Below are 6,935 nucleotides of genomic sequence, written 5' to 3'. Positions count from 1 at the left end.
GAATATTTTTACCAAAATTATATTTTTTTATTTACACCACATTCAAGATTTACTTCAGCTTTATCGCGTGAAATAAGATATCTAAAACTTGTAAGAACAGTATCATATCAAGGGCGCTATCAGAGCTTGTTACTTTTGCACTCCTGAAACACATCTGAAGCTTCTTTTACATCTTTCCATAGTTTCAATTCACTGAGAAGCCTGAATGACATTTTGTGAACCATTTTCTCGTGTTATTGTTTAGCAAATTGTAACTCTCAGCATTACAATTTTTTCACCCTACCTGCAGATTTTGATACGGTCAACATTAGAATAGGATTGTTCTACCAGCAATTCCCATCTGAGCAGACCTCTGGCTTTTTTCTCACCTCCATATTATCACATATATCTTATTTCATGTTTACAGCAATGCCATCCATACCAAGATGTATGTTTGGCCACTAACATCTGCAGCACTTTTTTTCCACATCAATGTCTACCTACCCACAAATACCACTTCCTACTTTACATCTTGCACTGTCACAGACAGTGAGCTACCCATGAATCCTAGCGTATTAACTTCTGCCCAGTGAAACTGAAACTTTAACCACCCTAGTGTCTGCTGGAAAGGCAACGCAGCAGGGCACAAGCAATCCAGGAGCCTTCTGAGGTGCAGTGATAATAGCTTCCTGCCACAGGTGATGGAGAAGCTGACAAGGAGACATGCTCTGCTGGACCTGATGCTTATAAACAAGGAAGAACTGGTCAGGAATATGAAGCCTGGGAGCAGCCTTGGCTGCAGCTACCACGAGACGGTGGAGTTCAGGATCTTGAGAGAAACAAGACATATAGCAGGCTTACAACCCCAGACTTCAGGAGAGCAGACTTTGGCCTGTTCAGGGACCTGCTTAGAAGAATCCCATGAGATATGGTCCTGAGGAGAAGGCGGCTCCAGGAGAGCTGGCTGATTTTAAAGATGACTGGTTTGGTGGAAAAGGGAACATCAGTGATATTCTTTATCTTGTATTTTTCAAGGCTTTGTAAGGCTCTATCTCCCACAGCATCCTCAAAGACAAGCTGATGAAGTATGGGTTAGCAAAACAGAGAGTGAGGTGGACAGAAAACTGGCTGAACTGCCAGGCTCAAAGGGTTGTGACTGGCAGCATGAAGTGCAGCTGGAGGTCAGTCATTACTGGAGTACCCCAGATGTTGATACCTTGGGCCAATATAATTTAATATATTCATTAATGACCCCGATGACAGGACAGAGCGCACCTTCAGCAAGCTTGCAGATGATACAAAACTGAAGAGAGTGGTTGATGCACCAGATGGTTATGCTGTCATTCAGAAGTACCTTGACAGGTTGGACATATGAGCAGACAGGAACCTCATGAAGTTCAACACAGGGAAGCACAAAGTCCTGCACCTGGGAGAAACAGCCCCATACAACAGTAAACACTGGTGATTCAATCATCTGGAAAGCGGCTGTGCAGAAAAAGACCTGTGGGTCCTGGTGGACAAAAAATTTGAACATAAGCCAGCAACGTGTCCTTCTGGCAAAGGCGGCCAGCAGCATCCTAGGCTGCGTTATGCAGAGCATAGCCAGCAGGTTGGGGGAGGTGACTCTTCCCCTCTCCTCAGCACTGGTAAAGCACATGTGGAGTGCTGGGGTCCAGTTCTGGGCTCCCCAGTGCCAGAAAGACATGGGCATCCTGGAGAGGATTTAGCAACGGGCCACTAAGATGATTAAGAAATTGGAGCGCCTGACATATGAGGAATGGCTGAGAAAGCTAGGATTGTTCAGCCTGGAGGGGGGAAGATGGGATGGGGAAATCACATCAATGGATATAAATACCTGATGCGGCAGGAAGTAAATAGGCAATGGGCGCAAACTGAAATACAAGAAATTCTGTTTAAATAATTTACTGCAAGCACGTTCAAACACTGGAACAGGTTGCCCACAGAGGTTGTAGAGTTTCCATCCTTGGAGATATTCATAACCTGACTGGACATGGTTTTGGGCAACCTGGTCTAGGTGACCCTGCTTGAGCAGGGGGGTTGTACTCTATGATCTCCAGAGGTCCCTTCAAGCCTCAACCATTCTGTGATTCCATAATGGTCCCTTATGTCATTATTCACACAGAATGTATCTTTTCCAGTAATTAATTTGTGTGTTCTGGCAACATCAGCCTCATTTACAAATTAAGAAGCAATTTTAATCAGTCTTAAACAGAAAACCCACTCAAACAAATCAGAAGAAACAAAAACTACTGCTGCATGCAGAAGGCACAAACCAAATCAGTTCAGAGGCTTGGTTTTGGCCAAACTGTTCCAATAAAATGAGAATATAATATCAAAACATTTCTATCCAAGGTTTTAAGAACATGCACTCCTTCTTCCTGTTCAAAAAGACATAGCAACACAAAACAGCTTCCTGCTAACCCCAAACAATTCAGGTCCTGATTGGGATACATACTTTCCACATTCAAGTCTGTTAAACTTCAAGCAGATTGGTTAATATTTGGAAGAGCCACACAAGTTCGTAATGTAAATCTAGACGTAGAGAGGTCTTAAGATCTCCAGTTCCTTTCTCATTTCTGTACACATGCCCAGACTCTTCCAGATACTATGAGCATATACAGAACAACAGAAATTCAGTCCTGCCTCTGTTTGTCATGGTGAAATAAATGATAGAGATGTATTTGACTAACTGAACAGGGCTCAACTCTAAATCAGTTATCCAGATGATGGCAAGTGTTAGTCTGAAATACTACCAGAGGTCACAACCCAAGTTCACCATCACTCAGTATGAAGGTTTTTAAACTGTAGATTGAACACTTCTGATTCTGTTTGAACAAGGAAGTTATACTGCACTGAATCATGAGAACCATCTAACACAAAAGTAAACCTGAGGGAAGATATGATAGGATCTTGTGTTTAGGTGTGGTTCACAACGGATACCAGAATATAGAGAACAAATCACATGCCATTAAAAGAGGTCCTAAATCTACCCCAAAACTACAGCTGGATGCATCATTTTCTGTATTCCGTGTCATCTCACCAACTTCATCTTAACAGCCCTGCATAACCATTTTTTCTGGTGATCATTTTGAGTACTAAGCTGTAAATAATACAATAAAGATGAAAGTCTTTAATATCATCCATCCTTTTTGCAAAAGCACACACAGAGCAAGGATTGAGATGCTTGCGTTTACAATAGATGATATGCATTGTCCATAGAGTAGCAAAATAGCAGCATTTCGTGACTGGTTGAAGTGTCTCTCCAAGCGTTTGCTGAATAGCAGCATGACAAACTGCCAACAGAGATATCCAAGGCTTGGAAATTCAGCCTTGCCCTTCACTCCCAGCTCCATGCTCGAGGAAGAGCAAAAGCAGGTACTGTCATTTTCATGAAGACAAAGCTTACCACTACAATTTCTGAAAACTCCCAGACCTTTATCCAAAGGAAGAGAAAGGCAATCTCTGGGCATCTGCCTCTTAATTAATAGCGGAATACTGCTCTTGGACAACCTTTGAACTTCACGGCAAGAGTAAAATTAAAAAGCTATAAGAAACACTGCCATTAATCTTATCAGCCAGATAAGAGTTGAGCTGGAGTAGTTAAAAGCTGTATGCAAAAGACTTAAGAGTTGGCAATTCTTTATCTGACTGATAAAGGCTTGTCATAGGTCTTTACTGCTATTATCAAATTGAAGGTGTTAAAGGAAAAAAAAAAAGTCAAGCAAACATCAATTTCTAATGCTATCGCTAATAATTTAGTACTTTCTCTTCTCAATCTTAGATGCTAAAGGAGGGCTGTCAAGCCATCTACACTGATTCTTGTAGAGGACAATAATTTTTGATCCAGTCCACATGAATTAGAATGCAGCCACAAAATTTACAAGGACCACAATTTGGCTGCTGTTCCTTAGATTCAAAATATGACTATGGGGAGGGGGAAAAAAAAAAAAGCTGGAGACATGAAGAATAGTGTACTGTGTGACTATTTCAGCTTTAATAGGTTTATAATTACAAAATGGGACACTTTTGCTTCTAATCTGAATGTATCTGAACTACCTAATGCAACAGGGGGGAGTCAGTGGCAGATCCATTGACTTGCCTGTTTTAAAAGAGCAGAAAACCTTTCTTCTGGTAGCTAAGCATGGAGTTGCTTTAAACAGTGGAAAAGCATGGGTGGACAGTACTAGTACAGCATTATAGTAGAAAAACGCATCTGTGCTGGGGAATTCCAAGTTCGACCATGAACTGCAGAGTCTATGGAGTATTTTGTATCTTTAAGCTTACAAATAAAGGTGACTGCCATCAGCCAAAGAGCTGGTAGAAATACTGCCACTCTATGTAAAATATGTTCCCCCAAATGCACACTGAAAAGCAGAGTTATTGCAAGGTCTGTTCCTACTGTCTGAAAAGGCTAGACACAAAAACTGAGGCAATTTTAGGAACCACGTGTTCTCTCACTTCTTTCTTTCCTCTCTGGCCTCATTCCCCAAGCGCCCTATGCCCTTCCACTTATCACCTTGAGTGATATATATATGAAATTAGACCAAGCCGGAAGAGAAGTTTTTTTGAAAACAAACACAAAGGTGTAAAATGACTGGGTGGGGACATAAGGAATGCGTTCTCCTAGTTTTCTTGGACTGTGCTTATCATCTTCATTCCTCCTCCACTACTCCCACTGAATCCACTAATGAATGGATTGTTTAGACCTGTAGCCTTCACGTAAAGCTTCACAAATTTAGAAATAACTTGTGAAGCAAACAGAATTTTCCTTGTGTAGGTCCTAAGCTAAGAAATGCACTCCAGGAGTGAACCTTGGGGGGGGGGGGGGGGGGGGCGCAGTGGCAAAATCGGGACCTTGAATTCCTATACAGCTTTTAGACAGGCAAAATTTCCACTCTACTCCACATAGAAAGGCGAGATGGCTATATAAACTGTGTTGGGTTGTGTGATAAAAGCTCCTCTCCATACCCACAGAGTTACTCAGAGGGACAATGGCAGGACGGAGAGTCTGGATAATACGCTGCTGGGCTACTCCCAGGTCCATCACAGGAGCCATCAGCCCATCAAAGGTTCATCTCCACCAGTCCAGAGCAGCAGAGGAGAGTCACTTATGGGACCATGGGAGTCCCTGCCAGCTCAGAGTGTGAGCGCATCTGCATATCTCTAAGAGTAAGAGCACAGAGCAGGCAGCTTTTGGAACCTGGGAAGTCCTGACCAGCCATATGTGTGTGCATATGATGGCCTGTACCAGCAACTGGAGTGGGGCTACGGCCTTGAGGGCTCATAGGCCCAGCTGCCAGCAACTGGGGAGACTGGGCTACAGGAGCTAGCTACTGGGCAGACCGAGTGTCTGAGCCCAGTTGCTGGAGGGATCCACCGTGTACAAATGTGTGTGTATCTCTAGATATGTATATATATTCTCACCATTGGACCTCCAATCCTGCTTAGCCAGAGAGGGGAGGAGGATGAGGCTGTCAGTGTTGCCTGTCTAATCTGTGTGACTTGCCATGTATATATGTAAATATGTTGTGTATATATGTGTTCTCTGTGTGTGTGCCTGCTGGGAATACATCTTCAGCCTTGATACTGGTTGGACCTGGGGATATGGAGCAGCAGCAGCTGTCGCCTCACCTTCCTCAGGCTGCTGGATTCAGTATGATATATTTTCCTCTAATAAACTGATCTTATCCACTGAAAAGAGCATAACAACAACATGCGAGGCACAGAGATTCTTGTCTCAGAAAATGGTAACAAATTAGACCTATATAAAAAAAAGATTATTTAACTGATAAGGGTATTTTATATTTCATGTTCCTTGCCAAAAAATACTTTAGCTTCTAAAGATTTACTCCATGGACTAATGAATTCATTAGTATCTTAATGGTATCTCTTATCAACCAGCAATCTTATATTTGTTTTCAACAAGACAATGTTTTGGGAACCTGTTATGATGATTGAGCTGCTTAATCAATTCCATATAAGACAAACACCTGGAGCACTTTGAGCAGCAGAACACTGGTCTCCTTCCCTCTCAGATATAGATAAAAGATAAGATGGCTTCTGTTTCCAGTGCAAACACGCTGATGACCATGAGAACCCACGGAAATACGATCATTCTTATTCCTGCTTTTTGTGGCTTTAGCGACCTTGGGTCTGAATCTGCCATCCTCACCCCTTTTGAAATCCAAAAGCAGTAGCTAGTGATAGTGGAATCAGATAAGTTAATCAGAATGGTACCATGGCTGATGACCCCTTTGTCATGCTTAAGTCAACTGATAAGGATGTACACACCCTCAGAGACAGATAATCATTAGCTAGCTTCATTTTTCCAGAGGCAATCCACTGCCAAAAACTTTGTTGGAACAGTCTTCATCGTAAAGCTCCAGGTGATGATCAGAGGAGAGAACATAAATCAAGATCATGCATACACACCAAGCTAACTCAGAAGAATTTCTACAGTTCATGTGACCTCAGTGCACCAATGACCTCCAGCAGCTGGTCCATCTTTTCTGGCAAATTGGAACAAGCAGACATCAAACAAGTGTCTGTGCAGAAGGGAGAAGTTACATGATACACTTCCTTCAGCAGAAAAGCCACCAAGAGGCCTCCCCCTCTGTATCTGCTTCATCAATCCTGTTTACACACATCACTAGCCTCTCAAGTGCTGCATCAAGCTAAAAATAAAATAAATTAAAAAAACAGAAGGTTGTTATTTGTAACCAGAATAATTTCACTCATCATGTTTACAGTGCAAACCTCTCAAGCCACAGGGGAAGCTGAAGGATAGTAAAACACAGTCACAGAAAGAAGTGATGGGGGTGGGGGAAGAAGAAGGGGTTTAGGGTGGAATTATAAATTTATATTCCAGTTTCACTGCTGAAAACAAGGTATGAAGTAACTATCTTGCTTAACTAATATGAGCTTTTGAAACGTTT

The sequence above is a fragment of the Pygoscelis adeliae genome, unplaced genomic scaffold, assembly GCF_000699105.1.
Source record: "Pygoscelis adeliae isolate BGI_AS28 unplaced genomic scaffold, ASM69910v1 Scaffold267, whole genome shotgun sequence".
Lineage (NCBI taxonomy): Eukaryota > Metazoa > Chordata > Aves > Sphenisciformes > Spheniscidae > Pygoscelis > Pygoscelis adeliae.
This window is presented reverse-complemented; position numbering follows the sequence as displayed.